We start from the raw sequence: 25,088 nt of genomic DNA on the forward strand, positions 1-25,088 counted from the left end.
ACAGAGGTATTACAACTATGGAGGAAAAACCCAGCCTCGAGGATATGATAAAACAACTCGCGGAGGGTCAACGCCACCTCAAATTAGTGTGGGAGGCGCAGCAAAGGGAGGCCAAGGAGGATAGGGAGGCTCTTCAGTCCGCCTTGAAGAGTCAGGCCACTACAATGGCCAATAATCAACTGGTTCATGAGACCGCTCTCCAAAAACTGACCGACACAATTGCTGCCAGCAAGGTACATCCGAACGTGCCAAGTTCGGTATTACAAAAATACCAGGAGGGAGAAGATCCTGATTCTTTTTTCACGAACTTTGAAAGAGTAGCTTCCTCCGCTCAATGGCCTGAAAATAGGTGGGGCCAATACACCGCTCCCCTCTTGACAGGCACGCTTCAATCCGCTTATCAGGCTGCAAATCCGGGTGGCACTACCCCATATTCTGAGATAAAGAAAAGTATTTTAGAGGGACATGATACTGAGTATTACAGGACAAAATTTCGCAAAGTGAAATGGGGACCCAACGAAGACCCACGTACCTATTATTACCGGTTGAAGGACCTAGGACTGAAGTGGCTGGGACCCATAGGGAATGACCGTGAAGATGTTATTAAAGCCATCATCTTAGAACAGTACCTAGATTCCCTGCCTCCAAGCACCCGGAACTGGATAAGGCAGCACCCTAAAATAGATACCGAGACAGCCATTGACCTGGCATGCGCCTACCACAGGTCAGTGGATGTGAAGCATCAAAACCCCAGACCCCTGGGTAAAATGCCTATAAATCCTCCCCAATTTACACCCAGACGAACCACTGAGGAACCCGGACCCTCCCGGAGTACCGAGAGAAATCCCATGCAACAACCTCAGTGCTTCAGCTGTGGGGAGTGGGGCCACATCGCCCGTGGATGTCCAAAAAAACATGAGGGAGTAGAACCGATGGAAATAGGGGTTACTCGAGGGAGAGTCCTGTGCCTGGGGAAAAGTGATGCGTCCTTCAAACACCCCCTTTGGATAAATGGACAATCGGTCATGGCCTTGATTGACTCCGGATGTAGTCAGTCAGTGATACGTCGCAATATAGTCAAATCTATAAACCCTAATAACGATCACTGGGTGACTATATGTTGCATTCATGGGGACCGGGCTCAGTATCCCCTTGCAGTGGTAGAAGTACAATGGAACACTCACCATGACTTCCTCTCCATGGGGCTCATGGATAACTTAATAGAAGACTGCATCATTGGAACTGATTACCAAAGATTTGATGAGATCTTGGATCAAACACGGAAGCACAATCCTATAGATGATTGGTGGGTTCCTGCTCCTTTTCGGGATGACCCTATCTATAGCCCCCCCGAACGGAAAAGGTTAACTCGAAAAGAAGAGCGTAGAGAAACAAAGATTTTCTACTAAACAAGGACAGAAGGAAGTAGGAAAATTAGTGGCCAATACAGACAGCGCCCCTGTATCGTTTAGAATGAGCCAACGCGAAGATCCCACCCTAGGAAATGCTTGGAGGAGTGCCAAGAACGACTCTACCAGAGAGGTAGGTCCCTACTTTTTAGTGCACAAGGACTTTTTGTATAGAGTAACCACAACCGTGAATGGGGAGAAGAGACAACTAGTAGTTCCCGAACCTTACCGGACTCAGGTATTATTCCTAGCCCACAACCAGCCGGGGGGAGGTCATTGTGGCCGGGAGAAAACCGAGGAATACTTACTGAGACGGTTTTACTGGCCAGGGGTATATGCGCATATTCGAAGGTACTGTACCCACTGTCCAACATGTCAACTAGTAGAACCGGGAGCCATCAGAAGAGCCCCGTTACGTCCATTACCTATTATCGATACCCCCTTCAAACGAGTAGGTATGGACTTAGTCGGACCACTACTACCATCTAGTAAAGGACACACCCATATCCTCGTCCTGGTCGACTATGCGAGCAGGTATCCGGAGGCGATTCCCCTTACCAGTACTACCACTTAGGCGGTTGCACAAGCCATGATCAAATTTTTTTCCCGGGTTGGGTTCCCCGAAGAGATTCTTACCGATCAGGGGACACCCTTCATATATGGACTTATGAAACAGATATGCAAATCCCTAGGCATTATACAGATAAAGACGTCAGTGTATCATCCACAAACGGATGGTTTAGTGGAGCGATATAATCGCACCATCAAAACCCTCTTGAGGAAAATGGCGAGCGACTCGGGAAAAGACTGGGACCAGAAACTTCCCCTAGTAATGTATGCAATAAGGACACATGAACAATCCTCCACCGGGCATAGCCCGTTTGAACTTGTATTTGGGAGACAACCCCGCAACTTACTCGATATGGCAGCAGAATTGTGGGAAGAGGAGAACAACGAGGAGAAACCCATCCTAGAGTATATCCACAAACTAAAGACCCACCTCCAGACGGTTTGGGAAGATGTAAGGCACCATTTAGAAAAAGCACAAGAAGCACAAAAAGGCTATTATGATCAGGGCACCAAACTGCGGGTACTACAGCCCAACGATAAGGTATTGATCCTACGGCCCACCTCTGAACATAAGCTACTAGCTAAATGGCAAGGGCCATATCAGGTGGTAAAAGCAGTCACCCCTGTTACGTATTTGATTGAACTAAATAATCACCCGAGACGGACTCAAATTTACCACATCAATCTATTAAAAAAATGGGAGAATCCGGAAAACGATAACAACGCTTCTGCGAGGGGGTGCCTGATCTCCCCGACAAACCCACTAGGGTTAGAACTATGTCCCACACCCCAACCAGACCAACAACAAAAATCCCAGTATCAACGAGTCCCTTTCTGAGATGGAGAAACGACAATTATTCGAGCTAATCCAGAGTCATACCAACTTCTTTTCAGAACTTCCTGGAAGAACGTCCCTAGTCCAACATCATATTCGAACACCTGAGGGACAAACTGTTCGTCTACGTCCCTATCGAATCCCCAAAGCTAGAAAGATCCTTATAGAGGAAGAGATAACAAAGATGTTATCTCTAGGAGTCAGTCAACATCCACGAGTCCATGGTGTTCTCCTGTCGTCTTAGTGCCTAAACCGGATGGTTCAGTCCGATTCTGTATCGATTTCAGAAAACTTAATGAGGTATCACTCTTCGATACCTATCCCATTCCGCGGGTAGATAAGGTTTTAGAGAAAAATCGGGCAGGCCCGTTTTATGTCCACTATTGATCTGACGAAGGGATATTGGCAGATTCCCTTAGCCCCACAAGACAAAGAGAAGACAGCGTTCGGAACCCCTTCGGGTTTATATCAATTTACCGACATCCCCTTTGGCCTTCACGGTGCCCCGGCGACATTCCAACGCCTGATGGACCGACTCCTAAGACCCTTCCAAGACTTTACGGCCGCCTACCTCCATGACATTGTCATTTTTAGTACCACGTGGCCAGACCACCTCCTCCATCTAAAGAAAGTGTTCTCAGCGTTAGCAACCGCAAGTCTTACCGCCAATCCTACAAAATGTGTCCTGGGGCAGACTCAAATTTCTTATCTTGGATAGGTCATCGGTAGGGGAGTGCTGCGTCCTCAGAAAGATAAGGTAGAGACCATTAGGCAGATACCACTCCCCAAAACAAAGAAAGAACTCCATTCATTTCTGGGGTTAGTAGGGTATTACCGACGGTTCATACCACAGTATTCTACCATTACTGCCCCCCTTACTGACCAGTTAAAGAAACAATATTCTAACACCCTTCCTTCTTTCTCTCCTTCACAACTCCAAGGTTTTGAATGTCTGAAAGAAGCCCTTTCTACAGAACCTGTGTTAAGATGTCCTGATTTTTCCAGACCTTTTCACCTTTTTGCCGACGCTTCCAATGTCGGTTTGGGGGCCATTTTGGCGCAGCCTGACGATCAGGGACACGAGCACCCCATTGTATATATCAGTCGTAAGTTATTGCCTAGGGAAACAAACTATCCTACTATCGAGAAGGAATGTCTTGCCATAAAATGGGCAATAGAGTGTCTCCAATATTATCTCCTGGGTCGCCCTTTCGTCCTGTATACCGATCATGCGCCCTTGACCTGGTTGGCATCCCATAAGGATACTAACTCCCGAGTGTTGCGCTGGTTCCTTGAACTACAACCCTTTACCTTTCAGGTTCGTCACATTCCCGGGTCACGTCAATGTCCCGCTGACTTTCTCTCCCGCTGCCCAGACTCCACGGTACTCTACCAGTCCCGTTTATGGGATGGGGTATGTAGGCGGGTGTTGCTCACCTCGCCTACCATCGCACAACAAGGGCAGCTGCCGCACACTTCCTCCGGCACGAGTTTGCGTCATCAAGGAGACGCGTGGGGGCGGAGACGACGATCGGCACCGGACTTCCGGGTCGCCGCGTCTTCACAAAAGGAAGACGCCGCAACCGAACGCAGCGGAGCAGAGCTGGAGGAGCAGGAGAGAAGCCGCACAGCCGCATCCAGAGAGAGGAAGACGAACAAAGACGCCGAACGTGAGGAGACGGCCGCCGCCGGATCAGAAAGACGTGCTGAGCAGACGTCCAGTCCAGGCACTGAAGACACGGAACCCCCGAGAGAAAGCAAGACAGCCTGCCACGGCCCCGGAGGGTCGTGGCTGTACAAGGTACGTGCGCTCTTCAGAGGCAGCCACAATAAAGGGGAAAAAGGGGAGTTGGAGGGAGAAAGGGGAGTTGGAGGGAGGAAGAGGAGAAGGGGGAGGGCAGGAGGAGGCTAAGAAAGGCTATTCAGGGAACAGGGACTGGGGAAATCACAGATCGTCTTCCCACCCGATCCCTAGCCTGATAGAGCACCAGCACAGCCTGCTCCCTTAAAAATTCCTAAACCCCGACTAAAACACCACCTCCTATAATTCGTACCCCCTCACACTTCCCCTGCACTAACCACTTAATTGAGAGAAAATAAAATATCGTCCCACTTACCTGGCCTATCCTTTTTCTTCAGAGAAACCGCAAGACCCAGAAGAAGCCACCTGAAGGTCGCCACCTAAGACGAAGAAAAAGAAAGCTATTAAAGGACCCTTATAAACCCACCACCCACGTAGAAGAGAAAATCCACGAAGCAAAGAAGACATACCATCCTTGTTATTTTCTCATCGGACTTATAATACCAATAAACCACATATCAGCCCTGTTAAGGGTTCTGAAATCCGAGTCCGTGTCCTCTGTACCCCTGAGCCCAACCCCACAGTCAGTTTGACAGTTGGGCTGGTTGCATCTCTCACTAGGCAGTGACACAAAGGGAGCTGGGGTGTAGTCTGCATTTCCTGATGAGCCATCTGTGCTAGGAGGGAGAGGAGGAGTGGTCACTCACACCTGAAAGGGCTGTGCCTGCCCTCACACAATGCAGTCTCCAACCACCCGGTGTGTGTCTGGGGCCAGCCCTGGGCAAGGCAGGATTTCACAAACAAGAGAGACTTTGCTTTGAAGTAAGCCTACTACAAAGGGCAAAATGGGTATAAGAAGGGCACCCAAAATCACAGACTTTAGAACACTTCTGGAAACCAAGAGGAACCTATGGCTGGAGAAGAGCTGAAGAGTTGAGGAAGAACAGCTGCCCTGCCTGTGACTGTGCTTTATGGAGCTATCCTGCAGTTGCTGCTTCTGCCTGTGCTAGATGACAAAGACTGGAATTTGTGTTGCCTTCCTTCATGTGAAGAACTCTCCATGGGCTTGATTTAGAGCTTGCCTCCAGTTGTTTGAAGTCTCAAAGTCAGCAAAGACTTCTTTCTGCCAGCACCTGGAGCCTCTGCTGAGACTCCAACTGTGCCAAATGGTGCCCATCCAGTTCCTGGGACCCTGAAAGGAGAAGCTGGCAGCCCAAGAGTGAGAAATCCATGCACAGACCGCTGTGCGGGGAAAAGATCGATGCAACTCCGATCCACGGCTGAAAAATCGATGCGCCGCCAGCTTGGTGGCTGAAATCAACGCTCGCCTGTTGTGCGGCTGGAAGATCGATGCAAGCAGCTTGAGAAACGACGTGCAGCATCGCTGACGGAGGCTGGTGAGATCACAACCCGCACTGTGTGGTTTTCGGATCATTGTGCGGCTGGATTTCCGACGCAAACATCGCTGGGTGTGTAAAAACAATGTAAGGCCTGCCCGGACCAGAGAGTGCTGACTGGATTGACTCATCGCTCTCCTGCGGAGAGAAGAAATTACGCACGCTGACCCGACTGAAGGAGAAACGATGCAAGGTCTCGCTCATGAGTAATATAGACGCATCGCAAGCCCTTTTTGATGCACACTTGCCCGTGCAGGGTTATTTTTGACACGCCCAGGTACATTTCCACACTAACAGCGTCAGTGTTGTGTTTAAAATTACATGAAGACTCTTTTTGCATTTTTATTGATAAGTTGCCTTGTTTATTGTGGATTTTTGTCGTTTTGGGCTTGTTTTGTTTAGATAAATATTCTCTATTTTTCTAAACCTGTGTTGTGTCATTTTGTAGTGTTTTCATTGAGTTACTGTGTCTGTTGGTACTAATACTTTGTACCTAGCACTCTGAAGTCAAGGGGGTGAGCGGGGGTTATCTGACGGCGATTCTCTTTTACCCTGATTAGAGTGAGGGTCCTTGCTTGGACAGAGGGTAACCTGACTGCCAATCAAAGATGGTAATGCAGAGGGAATTATTATATTTCACTTGGCTTAAAGTTATGTTTGCTATTGTGATGTGCCTGAAGCTCATTACAATAAAAATGCAATAGGCAAAATGTTAAACGAGTTAGAGCTAATAGCATTGTAAACTCCTAACTGGACTTTTCTTGCCACATAAATTGATAATGAAAAGAAAAACAGTTTCTCATAAGCGAGCCGACGGTCGCCATGAGCCTGAAAGAGACACATAAAAGGAAACAGAAGTTCACTTGCAGTGAAACTTATCGGTAAAAGTGCAATTATTCATGTAACTAGCAAAAGTAGAATTATTCATGTAGCCAGCAAAAGTAGAATAATCCATGTAACAGGGTCGATGTCATGCAAAGCGCTCGACTCCTGCCCAGCGAGATCGAGCTGCATAGGAAATAAAAAGAAATAGTGCAGAAGCCATTCGGAAAACATGGCCCCTCGTATGTTTTCAGTAGCTAACCAGTGCTGTGGAGGAGGGCAAAACACCGGAAAAGACATGACGTATGCCTTTCACTAATGAAATAAAGAAAATTTTAAAAGGCAAGCCCACAAACCAACCAAACTGATGGGCGTGGTTAAAAGCCCACAGAGAGATTACAACAGGGGCCAGAGCGCTTACACGCACTTGACCCTAAAAAGAAATGCGGTAGGGGACCTGTCTGCAAATATAAACACATTTGTTCCTTCGGAGTGTCCCAGGGGCACCCGAAAGCAAGTTCAAGAAGCAAAGAAAACCAAAAGATTCACAGCCCCCCAAAAGCAAGCAGTAGCACACATGCCACCAAGCTTCCTATGCCCATACGTCTTAATGTTCTGGGTCACCCTTTTGGCAGGAACAAGAATTCAAAAGATGCCAATACCCTATACCACAGCTTTAAAGAAGGATTCCGCATACCTACTAGTGTTCCCTCTACCCTGGTCCCCCCTAAGAATCAGGTGTCAGTCCAACTGAAGATAGCACATGAAAAAATCATGAAGGAAGTGCAGGCAGGGAGGTTGGCGGGCCCTTTCCTTTCCCCTACTTGTGAAGACCTGGTCTGTTCACCACTGGGTCTTGTCTCTAAGAGAGAGCCTGGGAAATGTTGCCTAATCCACAATCTTTCTTTCCTGGAAGGCGCATCAGTCAATGATGGTTTAGCCTAAGACCTCTGCTTGGTGCGGTACACCACTTATGATGAAGCCCTGGTCAAATTGTAGAAGTTAGGCAAGGGGGCCTTGATGGCCAAATCCAACATTGAATCAGCTTGTCTCCTGCCAGTACACCCAGAAGACAGTCGCCTTCTGGGGTTCACATTTGAAGGGCAGTATTTTCTGGATCTGTGCATGCCCATGGGATTCTCCATTGCATGCTCAGTCTTCGAGTCATTCAGCAGGTTTCTAGAATGGGCAGTTAAAGACGTGGCAGCCACAGATGGGGTAGTGCACTACCTGGATGATTTTCTGGTAATGGGACCCGTGGGCTCTACAGGTTGCGGAAAGGCCCTGCTAGGCTTCCAACAGCTGGCCAGGGCACTGGGCGTACCATTGGCAGCTAGCAAGACAGACGGCCCCTCTATGCAGATAACATTTCTGAGCATTGAAATTGACTCAGAGGCAGGTGTGTGCAGGCTCCCGGCAGACAAAGTCATGCCATTCAAAGCCTCCAAAGAGAATTGTTCAGCGTGAAGGAAGGTCACCTTGCACCAGCTGCAAGCATTAGTTGAGCAGCTGAATTTTGCATTGCGGATGATTGCTATGGGGAGAGCTTTCTCAAAGACTATCGCTAGGTCAATGGCAGGCCTTTGGGCCAAGCATCACCACACCAGATTATCCTCGGAGGTCAGGGAGGACTTGATGGCCTGAAAGAGCTTTCTGGGTAACTTTAATGGCACACTACTTTGGCAACAGCCGTCGCGGTCTAGCACTGAGCTGGCACTGTTCACAGACGCAGAAGGCAGCATTGGTTTTAGGGCAATCTTTGTCACAAAATGGTGCATTCAGCACTGGCCAGAAGAATGGAGGGCTTCTGGGCTCACAAGAAACATTACCCCCTCCTAGAGCTTTTTCCTATTGTGGTAGCACTGCAGATTTGGGGAGACACTTTGGCCAACAGCAGGATAGTGTTTTGGTCATACAGCAATAAATAATCACAGTGCAAAGTGTCCATTCGTGTTACTCTTGCTTAAAGCCATGGTCTGCAGTTGTTTGTCGCATAACGTGTTCTTCTCAGCAAAACATGTCCCGGGGGTTAATAACACAGTGAGTGATGCCTTGTCTTGTTCCAAGTTGGCAGAGTTCAGAGCACTGTGGCCGCAAGCGGAGAAGGCAATGTCATTTTTTCCTCTGCAGTTTTGGAGGCTTGGTGTCCCATCGACTGCGACCTGATCACAGTATCCTTGGCGCCCAAAACAAAATGCATGTATGAGTCGGCTTGGCAAATATACAATGCCTCCTTTGATTCCCCAGTAGTGGTGGAGCACTGTCACCCTGAGGGAGTCCTGAAGTTCCTGGTGAAGCAAATGGAGGGGGGTAACTCTTTGCACCTAGTACAAAGGCAGCTTTCTGCAATTGCCTTCTTTGCTGGGCTGAAAGGGGTATCGGACCCGACAAAAGACCCAAGGGTGAGGAGGGCTAGTATGGGTTGGGAACACCCCTCCCCCCCCAAAGGAAGATTCCAGGAGGCCTATCGATGCCTTGAGGCTGGCATGGATGGTTGTGGTCCTGGTACTGGTGTTCAGATCTCCCTATGAACTTAATCTGTTCATCTTTGCCTACTCTCTAGCCTTTTTTGGGGCATTCAGGATCTCAGAACTAGTCCTCCAAGGCTGGCTTGGGTTCAGGGAATCGAGCTGTCTGACATCTTGTCACTGTTAGTTCTCTGCATGTGAAGGTTCAGAGTTCTAAGACAGACCCACGGGTAAAGGGCATTTGGGTGTGTCTAGGTTCAGCCCCAGGGACCACCTACTGCCCAGTGACGCTGGTTGGGGAGTTCCTACGGGTGCGACCTGGGGCCGGTTGCTCCAAGTTGCTGATACACGAGGATGGGTCCCTGCTCAACCGCTTCCAATTTACACAAGTATGTAAGCGCGCCCTGGCTATTATGTGCAAGGAGGTGTCTGGGTTTACTTCACATTCCTTTCACATTGGTGCAGCCACTAAAGCTGCTGCTTTGGGCCTATCCGGGGAACCATCAGGAAGGTTGGTAGGTTCATTGAAATGCTATGAACACTATGTGAGCCCTCATTTGGTTTAGGCTTCATCTCTGACCTCGATTCCTTTCCCTCTGTTCCAGTGGTCGGGCGTGGTACAATTCATGTCTGCTGGCGAGAACACTCCTTCATTCGAAGAGCGGCTCAATTTTTCACTGACTCTGGCCTGGAGAAGGCCCACCGGGAGGCAGGTTTCCGCCACTATTGGGTGGGGATTGGCGGCCTCAAGCTAGGAGATTTATTTTCTCATCTTGCAAAAGCCTTGACGAAGGCGCGGTCCCTCCTTTTGACATCATTGTTATTCCATAGGGGGGCAACGATATGGTGTCCCTAGGTAGGCGGGGTGTTAGGGAGGCTCTCTTCTCCAACTTGTCTAAGGTAAGGAATCAGTCACCAACAGTGGCCTTGCTGTGGTCAGAAATGGTCCCATGATTGGAGTGGTTTGGGGGATTATCCACCAGGGCAATCAATGACTCGGTAAGGAAATTAAACCGTTCGGTCAAGAAAATCATGGCAGATTCGTCTATTGGCACGGTGTGCAACAACATGATAAAGGTGGCTAGGCCTGAGTTATTTCACTGTGACGGGGTGCATTTGTCGATCAGGGGCCAAGAGTTGTTCATCCAGACCTTTTTGGCAGCTATAGTCGGTCTCGCTCAGTGCCGTTGGGGGGAGGGCGAGTTTGCCAGGTAGCTCCTCACCCTGTGGCAGGGGCCCAGGGCCGGAAATAGCAAGGAATACTTCGAATATAGACTCTTGGTTGGACTGACCCCTGAGCAGGTTGTGTTTGTGTGGGCACTGGGCTGGCGAGAGAGAAGGGTGGACCTGCCAGTGGATGCCTGGTTGGAACTTTGGGGGGGCTACGCCTGAGTTCAGGTATCTCGGCGGGGCCGATGCACTAAGAGGTACTCTGGGGTTTGATGGGACCACCCTTCTGGATGGAAGGGATGCAAAGTTGTTGCGCCAAAGGTGTTATGGTGATGTCGTCTGCTGACAGATGTAAAAGCCCGGGTGGCGATGTGGTTATGTGGTAGGGGCTTGCCGGCGCAATGCATGCTGCAGCCCTACTGGACAAGAGACTGTCTCCACAAGTGCTGTAACCAACTGGCTGGCTGCTGTCCTTGTAAAATACTTTAAAAGCTTGAAGCCATATCTTTTATATCTTTGATATCGCCTAAGTATTTGTCTGTTGAATTCTGCCATCCCCGGGGGGGGGGGTTTGGGTTGACGGTTTACAAATGGTATATGCTTTTATAATGCTATATAATGTTTAACGTACATTACTCTAACACTGTAATAAAAGGGCTATGTGTAGGCTTTCCACATACTTTAAGCTGCCTGGTATTTTTCCTGGTGGAGGAGGCAAGTTGCACATTGTGCATGCAGTATACCCAGGCACCCCCCGTCCCCCCAGAGCCTGGGGGTCAGATGCCCTTAGTTGCGCCACTGGCAGGAGCCCCCTCCCCATGGCGGAGGCATCAAGTCCAACAAAGAGGCAATGTCATCCAGAAAGCGCATCATCAGGGGCCCCAGGGGACCCATAGCTGGAAGGGTATTTAAACGGTCTGGACACTCGCCTCGCCCTCCTTGCACCTCCAATCCTTGAAGGTGTTCCAGGCATCGTCACGCCCTTTGAAGAATTGGATCCCACCCACTCGTCCCTCAGGGCTGGAAATAGCAGGGAATACTCTGAATATGGACTCTTGGCTGGACTGAGCCATGAGCGGGGTGTGTGTGTGTTGGCACTGCTCTGATGAAAGACGAGGATTGACCTGCTGGTGACCAGGACTGTCTTACCCTGCCCTGGATGCCTGGTTGGAACTTGGAGGGGGGTGTCTACACCTGTGTTCAGGTACCCCGGCGTGGCCAATGGGCTATCCTGAGATTTGCTTGGACCAACCTTCTGGAGGGAAGGGATGCAAAGTTGTTGTGCGAAAGGTGTTATGGTGATGTCCTCTGCTGACTGATGTAAAAGCCCGGGTGGTGATGCGGTTGGGGCTTGCCGGCACAATGCGTGCTGCAGCAGTGCTGGACAAGAGACTGTCTCCATGAGTGCTGTAACCAATCGGCTGGCTACTGTCCTTGTAAAATCCTTTAAAAGCTTGAAGCCATATCTTTTTTATCTCCGAAGTATTTGTCTGTTGAATTCTGTCATCCCCTGGGGGGGGGGGGGGGGGGGGGGGGGCTTTTGGTTGATGGTTTACATTTGGTATAAGCGTTTATAATGCTATATAATGTTCAACATACATTACTCTAACACTGTAATAAAAGGGCTATGTGTGGGCTTTCCACATACTTTAAGTTGCCTGGTATTTTTCCTGGTGAAGAAGGCAAGTTGCACATTCTGCATTCAGTATACCCAGGCGCCCCCCAGAGCCCGGGGGACGGACACCCTTAGTTGCGCCACAGGTAGGAGCCCCCCCCGTTGCCCCCTCCCCATGGAGGAGACTTCAAGTCCAACGAAGAGGCAACATCACCACCCTTCTGGAGGGAAGGGTTGCAAAGTTGTTATGGTGATGTCCTCTGCTGACTGATGTAAAAGCCTGGGTGGCGGTGCGGTTGTGGCCTGCTGGCACAATGTATGCTGCAGCCCTAGGGGGGAAAAGACTGTCTCCACGAGTGCTGTAACCAATTGGCTGGCTGCTGTCCTTGTAAAAACCTTTAAATGCTTGAAGCCACATCTTCCTTATCTTTGATGTCTCCTAAGTATTTGTCTGTTGAACTCTGCTGTCCCCTGGGGGTGTCTTTGGGTTGATGGTTTAGATGTGGTATACTATTATAATGCTATATAATGTTTAACGTGTATTACTCTAACACTGTAATAAAAGGGCTATGTGTGGGCTTTCCACATACTTTAAGTTGCCTGGTAATTTTCCTGGTGGGGTGGGTAAGTTGCACATTGTCTACGTCTCTCTGGAGGTGTCAGGAGAACACTTTTATGTAAACCACGTTTTTTTAATTTAAAGACGGCACTAATTAGAATCTAACGATGCCCAAAAGTCATCTACTGTGCATACCCGTTGACCTTGTGTTAGAAAAGAAAATATTTCACTGGCGGTGTGCACAGCTGTGGGCATGTACGATACATTTTATTTGTGCTAAGTTAGGAGCCAGATACTCAGCAAGTCCTGCATTTTAACCTCACACAGTTGCACTCTGGTATTTGTAATTTTACATTTAAGATATCTGAGGGGGAGTTATTTTGAATGGGTCTCCGAGGATGGCTAGCTAACAATTCTCAGTGTGGATTTCTGACTCACTATTTACACCTAGTAATATGCGACATATCTGTGGCAATTAAACAGCTGTACCTGGTGAACATAAAAATACTTTCTAAATTCCTTATGAAGTAGAGAAATCAACATTGAGTTACATGCACAGTTTAAAAGGAAGGAGGCATGACCGAAGCTTCACAACCTAGAGAATTGAGGAGTGTGGTTTACATTTGGAGTAGCACTGGAATGGGGATGTTAGCAAACATGGGTAACTTTGAGGGACTGTGGCATCGTGTCATACAGTTAAGTACTAGGATGAGGAAAGGACGAGCAAGCTCCACTGCTGTTGTGGCGTGGCGAGAGCAGGAGTCTTCTAGTTCAGCCTTTTTTGAAGAATGATCACCACACACCTTGTTGCTGGGAGCAGCCTGCTGGAGTTAATCTGTAGAGAGAGGAGGCGAAGGGTGTGTTGAATTCACAAGTGTGTCTGGTACCTATGAAAGCCAACCAGTTGCAGGTGTCTTCCGAGTTCATATGTCATGTGGCTGATGCTGACACGTAGGCTTGATTTTAGCCAAGCGGATGAGTATATCCGTAGCCAGAGCTCAATATATTTCATAATGCTCGCAGTGGTATGCTCAAATATCCATTGGCTTGCTAAGGAAAGCAGTGGAGGAGCTCCATCCTGTGTGGTTTTAAAGTTGAAGGATAACGGGTGAGGAAGCAGTGGAGACAGTTAATTACTTGGCAGTCATGGGTAATGTGCGATGACAGTGCAATTGTGGTTGCCATGGGATAGCAAGGCATGTTACTGGGATGACATGATAGACAGCGAAAGGTCGTACCGGCATACTGTATGAGCTGAAGAAACATCAGTGAAGCATGTGACATGACGAATAGACTTAAAAGACCATGTCACATGTTTGAAATTGGGGAGGGGAGCTCATACTATCTTGATAAACCAAATCTGTTTAGGTCATATCACAGTTCTGAGGGAATCACTGTGCAACTCCTGGTAGCTATGTCACAAGTAGCAGGCAATCCCCACAGAAGCATGCGTTAAGTTTAATCAGTACCAACATTTTAGAAGCCAAGACAATCCCCAAACAATTTAGAAAAACAGAGAAAAATATAATGTGCAGAAAGACTTCAGGATCATTAAAATCGGTTAAGGGGAACCAAAGATATGAATTTTAAAAACGTTAATGCAAACTAGGCCTAGAAAGTTTGCGGTTGATCAGGACTGAAATGCAGTTGCAGGACAACCATTAAGAACTCGAGGTCAAATTCATCAGGTGGGTTGTCCTACTCAAAAATTGTATCTTCGGATTTGGTCTCCACCTGCTGGGAAAGTTCTTCTGGTCAGTTTTGCAGCACTAAGCTCAAAGGGCAGGTGTCTAGACTGCAGGTCCCTCTCAAGCCAGGTCTTCAATGGTCAGCCGAGTCCTCTTAGTGTCAGGAGTCATCCTGTTTTTTGTGCCTCTAAAGCAGTTAAAACATGGGACTAGACTTTTGACCCTTGGAAAGCAATTCCAGTCCGCAGGTGCTAGCCGGAGTTAGGAGTCCATGAGTAACTGAGTCATCATTTGCCAGCAAGAGGCAGGAGTGTTCTTTCTTCCAAAATGACTTTTTTCTTCAGGTGATCTTTCCAGGACCATGAATGTCCTGAAAATGTGGAGGTTGATGGGCCAGATTTATCTCATGCACTAGCCAGTAATTGAAGAAATGTTACTACCCAATTCTAACCATTTTTCCACAGTTATCCTTTTTTAGATACCTTTATTGAACTTACTTCCTTTCCTTACTGTACAATTATCTAGAAAGCTTTGTTTCAAGATGGTAGAACTGTTCTGCCACTGGGCAGACCTGCCTTTAGTTCCTTAGTCACTCTCCTATTTCGATGAGTTCTCCTCCCACATTAAAGGGTCAAAAATGCTCTCTATGGCACTGTGATTGGAGCCTTGTGGGTCTAGGAGGGTTCTCCCTCTTTTCAAGATTGATACAACTGGGAATGAACAGCATGCCGTTCCTCCCTACCATCTGTGTGTCAAAAGAGGTAGTGATAAAGCTGCCTGTTGGCCTGTCAACTGTTTCTGTCCACTCCCAGATAGCTAATTCCTGCCAAATGGCCTACAGTGATCACCCATCTGCTCTACCTCAACTCAGAAGGAGACTAATGGATTTTGGGCCAGAGATGTTAATTCTCCCAACCAAGGATGTGTATTCCATGTCTGGTGTGGCAAAACGTGTTTAAAGGACTGTTTTGTGGCAGACATCACAAAATCAATTTTTAAATTGTGATTTCACCATTAAATTGGATTATCCTTCTACGTCATAGGTGCATGTTAGGCAACATTAACAATGGTTATATAGGGAAGTTAAATCAGCCAAACAGGGAGTTCCAATGTACAGAACATGTTTTACCATGTTTAAGGGAGAGACACATAAGTGCTTTACTATTGCTTAGCTTAGAAATTCTAGGCTGAGCAGTATTAAAGCACCTGTGCTTCCCTCTCTTGGCAGGCAGTGAGAAAAATCAGACAGGAACAAAATTGGGTTGTGGGAACATAACAAAAATAGGGCCACTTCTCTTTCAGTAAATGTTAGCTTAAGGGATATGGATTTCTACTAAATCAGGGTTTTGTGGCCTTCAGTTCCAGGGAATGGAATCGTGCACTAAAAACAAGGCTAGATATTTGGTCCACTGATTGGAATAAATAGAGGTGACTATTGTTGGAGGTAGACTGGGCACAATCGGGCTGCATCTCAAAGAATTAGTATTCACAATGCTTACACACTGAATTTGCTATGGGGCTATTTAAGTGGCTATATCAACTTATACATGCAGGAGGTGATAATGAAAATGGTTTCTGAAATGATGTGGCAAATGTGACATATAAGATGTGGTGGTCCTGTAATACGAATTGGGAGGCAGTAAGTGATATTGAGGATTGGACCAAATTGTTATCCTGAATAGAGCCCTGTATCCTATTATAACATTTTGCAGTTTCTGAAGTGGTGAGGTACACAAGTGATCTGAAGGGTAAACAAGTCTCCAATCAGAGGTGTTTGGACCCCACTAGTTTGGGAAACCAATGGTGATCGGGGCATTTATTTTAATAACTATCTACTCTCTCTATTTAACCCTGAAGAAGAGGTTTTCCTCCAGGAAAGACATGCTGGCTGTGAATATCCTGGTGGGCTGTTGCTTTTATTAGAGATGCTTATTTTAAATATACAAGGAATAACAATGAATTATCTAATTGAATACCACCGAGATCTTTTCAAGATTGAGACAACTGGATATAACAAATAAGTTATATGTGTAATATTTCACAGTAAAAATACTATTTCTATTTATGTGTTTTTAGTAAATGTTGGAGATATCAAATGATTAAAACTATTGTTTCCTTAACTTGTTTGGTTTTAAACTGAACTTGGCTTAAAATGATGTATGAATTGTTCCTAAATGTATGAGTCAGTAGGGTTATTTACTTAGTAGAAGGTAGCCAGTGCAGCAAGACCAGTTTAATTCATGGAACCCACAATTTGACAATCGGGCAGCAAAGTGGTCACTGCTGGTGGGAAGAAAAGGCTTGTCCCCATTCCCTTCTGTTATGTTCAATTTTAATCGAGATGTGTTTTGCTGTAATACTGAAGCAGTTCAGCACAGATGGAAGCGTGTAATAGCTCCTTTACATAAAGATGATTTATTAATATATATTTGTGACATGCTCTAAACCTACCAAGTGTTTTGGGACTGGGATTTGAAGACTATGATATTACTTCTGGCATGTACAAGATTGAAATGAATCCAGCATCATCGTTTTGTTTTTCACCCAATTGAAGCCTTAAAGGAGATAGATGCACTAATGAGAGGCATGGCTTAAGCTGCTCTAGTAGCAGGGTGGTCTTCATGGGTGCGATTATTTAAGGTTTTATTACGTAGTACAATTTGTAGATACTTTTGGTTACCTTCATATATGGGCTGCACAGACTTAAAATTATGCTGTGTGGGCCCTTGTTGGACCCACTCAAGTATGCAAGTGTCCTTAGTCTTGTAGACTTTTCCTGACCTCCGCACCCCCCTCCCCCAAAGATAAGACCTGGAAGCCTCTTCCATTGGACCAAACTGGGATACCTGTGCAGAAACAGCCACCTCTCAGCAGACACCGGGAACCAGTTCAGAAGTCTTTCTTATCTTTTTGCTCCATTTATCTGATGTGGAGGAGGCAATACCCAAAGGTTGCTTTTTAAAACCAAATACATTTTTTTAAATGAGTTGTCAGATGGCAGTGGAGGTTCCTTCGATCCTTTCCTAGGCACTGCAGAAGGAGTCGTAGAAACGTGGGAGGCACCCACTGGGCCAGTAGTGTCCCACGGCTTTGTCATTTGGTTTAAGTGCTGAGTCTAGTAAATGGTCAGAGGTTTTCGCCCTGACGAGATTACTTTCTCTTGTTGTATTTAGATGTTTTTTTTCTTCATTTAACGTATTTTTCCCAAACTAATTAAGAAATTATTATCCCCACACAGTCTATTTTAGCCTTCTTCAGTGTCTTTTGGTGGTTAATCGCTAAAAATGTATTGTATTTAGGAACTTTGTTTGAATATTAAGTTATTTATTCTTAAGGCTTGATGGTTTTTCAAGGTTTGTATTCCTTTAAGTCGCATGTTCGCTGACATTTGAGAAAATCTTGTGATAGTCCTACAGCATTAGACGGTGGGAATAAGATACCTTTAATGAACCTTTTTGAATGATATTTATGGCAACAGTGCGCAACATCCTCGGCCACTCTCCTATCCCTCAGCGTGTAAAGTGACTTATTTCAGTTGCTCTCCTGATCTAAAATGAGATTATTCTCTCAGATAGTGTTCTATTGATCTCAAGTACGTATCTGCATTTTGTTAAAATAAAAAACCCTGACCATACAAAACATGAATCCAAGTTCAATACAACGAAACCAACCCTGCCAATATAGGTGCCTCTTTCTACAGTACCATGGATTCCACACTCTGGGCTTCAGGGCATAGTTAGTATGTATATTGTCCATATATCAGACCAGAGAGAGAAGGAGTATGCCAAAGATGGTGGTGGGGGGGGGGGGGGGGGGTCCCCTTTAACCCAATAAGGACATTGACATTTCTTCGAGGTTGTGATCCACATCCGAAAATAATTTAAAGGCTCTTGATATAAAACCTAAGTTCGCATCTTGCAGCCTACTAACAATGAGTGATTGCAAACCTGAAAGCCATCACAAATATCCAGCAGTCCACAGGCCTTGTAAGGGTGACGTGCGTTTACCCCTGTCGTCTACTAAACAACACCCTAGAGAAATAGGTTTAACTCCAGTTATTCTTCATAAATGTGAAATAAACTACAGACTATGTGGTATGCTGTGTAGGAAACTGAATTATTATTTGAGGTGGGCAAGTGTCCACCTCAAAGGGTAAGGCCACTACCTGATAGGTGTCACAAAAATCTAATAAAATAAACCTGTGCTCTGTTGCTGGACACATAGCAGTGAAAGGCAATGTGTAAGCAGTACATAAACAATAGGAAAACCACACAAAACACAATAGACCTCTACAACCAATTTTAAAATGAAAGATTTTTTTAAAGTAAACTAACACCAAAAAATCCAATAGAGGGACTGGAGATATACGTTTTTAATGAATTAAAGAGAAAAAGCACCAAGAAAAATAAAGTGCCAATGTAAGTCAATATTTGTGTTAGATCAGGACTAAGGTGCAATATCAGGCTGACTGTGATGGAGCCTGGGCCCCCCGTGGGTTCGTCTCAGTCAAAGCTTGGAAGTCAAAAAGTTCAAAAAAGTTTTAAAGTTCCACTTCAGAAAAGGACGTAGTCACTTTCTTGAAGAAAAAGGTTAACATTTCTTCCAAGTCACAACACAGAATGGAACTTTCTCACTTTTTGAGATGCAAAATCCTCTCTATGCCAGAAGCTGCTAAAACTGCAGTCCGATACCTTTAGCAAGTCCCAATTCAGTACGGGACTTATCCGTTTTTTCAAAGGAGCAGAGGTCTTTGCGTGGGACAAAGCTGAAATCCAATCCGCCATTGTGGAAAGGTTTTCCAAAAGCTTTGTAGGGTTCACGAGCTTGAGGGAAGGGGGTCACCTTTAGATACTCCTAGACCCTCTCCTTCAGACACTGATAGCCCCACTCTAAACTATAGAGTCACAGGTCTTGGCTCACCTACTTTTTCAGTAGTTTTCGTTTGCCTTCCTATACCATACCCTAAATGCTGTGTGTCTGAGCAAGCCCAAATGGCGCAAGTCTTCAGTCACACTAAACGTGGGCTTTGAGAGGTGCAATGTGAAAGAGAGTGTACAATCAAACTGACTATTATCCAGAACCCCCAGGATTTTGTGGAACCAAAATGGATATTTTGCAGCACAAAGTAGCAGTTTTTGTGGCAATTTCGAGATGGTTTATTTCATTAATATGTATGTATTTATTGTAGTTTGAAACTCCCAAAACCACACCCTCTCCTACCACTAAGCACCTCAGGCATCACCCTTCTCTGATTCTCTTCCTCTGCTACTACCCTTACATTATCACCTTCCCTTTCCAGTACTGTTATGTCACCATCCCCTCCTCTGCCATAAACCACCCATCCCACTCCTGTGCTATGATCCTCCCCCTTCTCTACCATCTCTCTCATGCTTCTCTGCTATCACCTCACTACCGTCATTATCCCATTCGGTCCTCACCTCCCTCGGCCATCACCCCCTCCTTCCTTTGCTCATCAAAGTTTTCTGAAATAGGTCAATGTAACTTCTGGATACATTGTAATCATTTAAATACATCATATTTTTGAACATTTTGTGGCTTCTTATCTTTCCCTACAAGCAGTCTGCCTTCCATTCTGTGCAATACATTTTAAAACTGTGACAGTCGGTGCTTAGTTTCTAAAAGAATATGTGCTGAGGCCCATTCATTTGTTCAGAAGCCTATTGCTGATGCTATCAAAGGTCAGGACATTGGAAACAATGGATACGTGCTTTTGAGATCGCTCATGTCTCTTTAATCCACTACCAGACAGTCCTTGCAACTTTAACTGGTTCTTTCGGGTTATTTTTCATCCATGCATACTCCCTTTGTCACAGTTTTTCCATCCCCCCTCCTTCTTTCTCACTCGTCTATTTATCTATTGCTTGCTCTAGACTGAGGAAAAATAAGTGCAGGCCCCACAAATGAGTGCTGGTGGGCCACACATGGCACCACCAGCTCAAATTAAACACTGGTAGAACCGCATCAACAGCCTTTACCATGCATTCAATACCACGCATACATGCCTTTGCCATGTGTATATAGCTATAGATATAGAGATATATATAATAGGAGTGTTAACTCTGCCCAAGATTGGCAGTGTTTCTGATACTTGCACGTAAATACTGTGCCTGTAATATACATCTCCCCCTCAAATGTGAATTTCACTCGTGATGAGAAAATAAGCATGTGACATCACTCAGTGATACTTGCACATCTAACTTCACAGAACAGCACAAAACACATAAATAATGTGGACACAACATACATATCAGATTCACGTTTGAGGGTGAGATGTATATTACAGGCACAGTATTTCCGTGCAAGTATCAGAAACACTGCCAATCTTTGTCAGGCTAACTCTCCGTTTATGTATTACAGGTGATATTTCGAAACAACCCACAATTAAATAGGTGCAGTATCCCTTCAGTATTAACAGCCTGGGGGGTAGGTTTGAAACATGTAGACCCTATATTGGAAAGATAGGTACATAGCATACCCCTCTTTCCACTCACCCCACTTTTAATCATACAGCCACTAGAGTATGAATAAAAACATTGGATTTCATAGGAGGCAGATATTTTTACTTCTTTTATGACCGCCTCTTCTATTTTGCACACCATTGTGGTGAATTACATATTAAGTGCCCCCACATATCAGTCGGTTTCACCACAGCTGCAACGGAACGGGATGGACCAAATGATGAAGCATGCCACCAAGAGGTAACCCTGGTGGGTGAGGGTTTTCATAGGAAACTAAACAGTGTTTGGGTCATTTTGGAGAGTTAACCCTGTAGATTAGGGCTGGGCTTCTGTTCGTTCTACTTGATTGGAAATAAAGCACCTGTCGCAGCAACTGGAGCGCCATCTTGTGGTTATTTAAATGAGGTTTGTAAACAACAAATTATATATATATATATATATATATATATATATATATACATACATATATACACACACACACACACACACACAAGGGTGGGTAGTTGTAAAAGGTGGTAAGGCTAATTTTACGTAAAGGGAGGTAAAGATAATTTTAGGGTGTAGGGGAGGGTAGTAATACAGGGATGTAAAGGTAATATTAGGGTGCAGGGGAGAGTAGTGGTAAAGAGGGATGAGGGGCTTGGTAAAGGGTGGCATTAAAGGTAGGTAAGAGTACGCTTAGGGGTGGGTAGGGGCAAAGGAAGGTTAGTGTTATCGGGAGGGGATAATTTTAGGGTTCAGGGAACGGAATAGGAAAAGGGAGAATAGGAGTACATTTTAAAAAAGCAGGGTCCCCATCCCCAACATACATCCTTGGCAGTGTATATTGTACTGAGTGTAGTACGCTATTGAAGCCCATGACTGCAGACCGACAGCACTTTCTGCCCTAGGCGCTGTCCTCATACCTATAAACAGGCAGGGCAGGTCAAATGACTGACCTGATTCCTACACACAGAAGGCCTGAAGTGATTGCACTAACTGAGCCTTCCCAGTTGAGCACAGCATTTCCCACACATAGCTTTAACTTGTATTTTTAGTAATTTAAGGTGTGTGCACTACATGTTACTTATAGTATACACTTAGATGCATGTAAAAGGCAACACATTAGTTATAAAATAAAACTGCATTGTTTAACTACGTGTGACCCTGCTTCCTCACTCACTGTGCCCTGAATAATATGCTACATTCTTTCTGTATTTTCACCCTTGCTCAGTGAACTGTTCATGAAAGAAAAATAGAAACATTTATTTTATCCGTGCAGCATAGCCCAGCGAGTCTCCAAGTTATGCTGTACAGATAAGAAGGGACTGTGCCGAGCACTCCTCACAAAAAATAGCAGGGAGGAGGAGCGGAGAGTTCTCATCTCACTTGTCAGGCTGCACATGCAACTGCAGGAATAACTGAGCCTTGCTACAAGGCAAGTGTGCAGGAACATATGGCAAGGCAAGTTCTTCCAGAAGTGTGGCCATCACTAGAGACACCCTGCTCCCTAAAGAGGCTAAAACGAAACTGCTCTTCGGCCGGCTCCACTGAGGCATGCGTGGGCATGTTATGGCTGCGTATTGCAGACTGACAATAGTTATTGAACTTATAAATGTCAATAGCCATTCCTCAATTATAAAAAAAAGTCAAAGCGGCAAAACAAGGGATTACTGGTCTGAAGTTTTTTTTTTTTTTTTTTTTTTTTAGTAACTTCTGTAGTAGAAATTGCGGGGATCACGCACTACTACTGATTTTGCGGTAAATTAGCAAATGGCAAAATCGCAAAAAGCTGGGTTGGGGGGAGGGGTCTGATTGTCCTTCCACATGCAACACTAAACTCCAGTCTGAAGCAGGCCCTGGACCCGCAACATGAAATGAGACAGAGGTCTAGTAAGACAAAGTATGGTCCTTAAGTAACCATGCTGGTGATACACAAGAATTGTGATCTGGGCCAGTTTGATCCCTTTCAAAAGGGGCACATGTTTTACGTGGGCCTCAAACAGACCCGTCATACAGCATTTGACACTGTTGCACCAACAGAAGTGATAGCATCCCTGACTTTGAATATTCTGCTGTGAATGGATGGGTCATCAGTGCCCATTCAGGTCAACCAATCAATGAAAGTGGTTTATTATGTGGCTCCTGGATAGAATTTCACACATTATAGGAAAGACAGGGATGTCCAGCAGCTGCAGGCTATGGTTTATTTGCCCATAGTGCACTGCTTAATTTGGACCAGCGGTAGGGTGACCAGGTCTTGAGAACCAAAACATGACATTTTGCAAAAATAGAAGAAGGACTACAATTTTACATCAATGTAGCCGTGCTGTATGACAATTCTCATCAACATAGGAACACAGAAGTGGCACTATGAAAAGAAATAAAATGTAATTTTTAACACAATCATACCTGTTAATTAAATTGCTTACTTATAACAGGTGCTAACTAGCACAGCTTTAAAACACCTAAAAAACTGCCTTTCACTGTTTTCAGTCAACCCCTTCTGAAAACTGGGACATAAGCCAAATTTGCCAAAATCTGCTAGGACAGCTGGTGAAAAACCGGGATTGCACTGGCAAATCTGGGATGCGTGGTCACCCTAATGACTGGTTACAGGTAGGACCCACCGGCACTCATTTTTGAGGACCAGAACATATTTTTGCTCATCAGACTGACAAGGGAAAGACAGAAAAACACAAAATGGGGAAAGAAGGACGAATAGAAACACACAAAAACAGTGACAACGGAAGAAAGCAGGGCTTAAAAGTACCTGGAAAAGTGAAATAAAGGGGCAGGGAGAATTCAGTGGTGGATTAAAGAGGTATGAAGTGGAATCAAGGCTATGGAGCCTTAGTATTTGGGACACTGGCATTCAACCGCATTGTCTGTGGACTGCACAGCAAAACTTTGGGTTGCAGCACTTAAACGTTTACACATTAAGCACTGCTGAAGAGGTCCTGGCAAGTATCTATAACTTCTGAAACTTATATTTCCTAACTAGTTGAACAAACTCTGACTTTTCCAATTAACTAGATGTTTCAAAACAGTCTTGGTATCTTTCTGAAGCAGTTTCCTCCTTGATAATGCAGAAATAGTGATTTTATATCCTTTACCAGTATTTCCTGGAAACAGCTAAGCCTAAAACCGTGAAAATAACTTTTGGTGAGATACTTACTGTAGGTCCAAGCTAACCTTATTTTACAGCATGTCTCAGTGCAGGCCTGTGTTATATTTTCAAGGTCACATAGTGAATGGCACAATATAGTGTTTCATTCCACATGTAATATTTACATGCTATAAATATAGTTTTTACACATATACAATAGAGTACAAGTAAATATGCCAAATGAGGTTTTAAGTCAATTTTGACTTTGTTTTAGGGTTCAGAGTACATACACTGGGGACCGAATAGCAGTGCTTCAGTGTTAGAGTTCACAATTACCAGTAGGTGAATCCAAAAATAAATGAAAAACAGAGTGGCCATCCCAAATAGCAGTATGCTATAAAAAAAAGAGACCTATGGTATTCAAAGTGGAGGGGTATGAGAGAACTGTTGCCAGGGCTGAACACTTCCTTCCATATTAAGCAATCATATTCACAAATGGTATCCTTGAACCAAGGGGGAGGCGTAGTGGAATCGTAACATAGATGCATTCTTTTAAAGACCCTCTCTCACACAGTTAGTGGCATGCTTCATCACTGGGTCTCATCCTTGTCCCTATAAAACAGTATGTGCTGGACCTTGGTGGAGTAAGCACTTTGGATATTTCTTCTTGGGGTACAGATTGAGCGATAAAAATACGTAAGGGCTAACCTGGTTTCCATTTATTTTGGATGCCCTAGGTCTGTTTACAAAATAGGATGTGAATGCCTATGGTATATATTTAGCCATACATCCCAACACATATCAACATGTTTCAGTCGTTATCTAAGGCCCCCTAAGGATCCATAACTTATTAGAGTAAAAAAGGCAGCCCCCCTAATGTTTTTGAGTAAAGTCTTATCTCTACCAGTCTGGTTTATATGTGGGATTAAGTGTAAAACATGCAGGATTGCTTACCCGGAGTACTTATTGCACCTGATGGTGCTTGCCAATGACAAAGATATGGATACATTCAGTATAATTTATCTCAATTCCTGTACCTCCTAAATATGCCCTATATAAAACCAGTACGAGTGTGATACCGTAGCCATTAAAGACACACAAATCAAACACTGCATAGTGCATGCAACATAAAGGAGGGGACACACAGCACTGCACACGAAAATTAATAAAATGGTGATTGACTTATG

General features: G+C 45.2%; 1 protein-coding gene across 3 annotated transcripts in view; it reads right to left on the reverse strand.

Annotated features, from left to right (window-relative positions):
* Positions 1-25,088, reverse strand: part of LOC138300066 (receptor-type tyrosine-protein phosphatase V-like) — a 573,371-nt gene that overhangs the window by 443,960 nt on the left and 104,323 nt on the right. For 2 of the 3 annotated variants that reach the window (XM_069238932.1, XM_069238933.1), the window contains exon 2: positions 4,932-4,995. The exons of the other annotated variant lie outside the window; for it this stretch is intronic. The gene's annotated coding sequence lies outside the window, so the exon portion shown is untranslated. The remainder of the gene's footprint in view (positions 1-4,931; positions 4,996-25,088) is intronic. 3 annotated transcript variants of the gene reach the window in all.

This window comes from Pleurodeles waltl, chromosome 6 (assembly GCF_031143425.1).
Source record: "Pleurodeles waltl isolate 20211129_DDA chromosome 6, aPleWal1.hap1.20221129, whole genome shotgun sequence".
Taxonomy (NCBI): Eukaryota; Metazoa; Chordata; class Amphibia; order Caudata; family Salamandridae; genus Pleurodeles; species Pleurodeles waltl.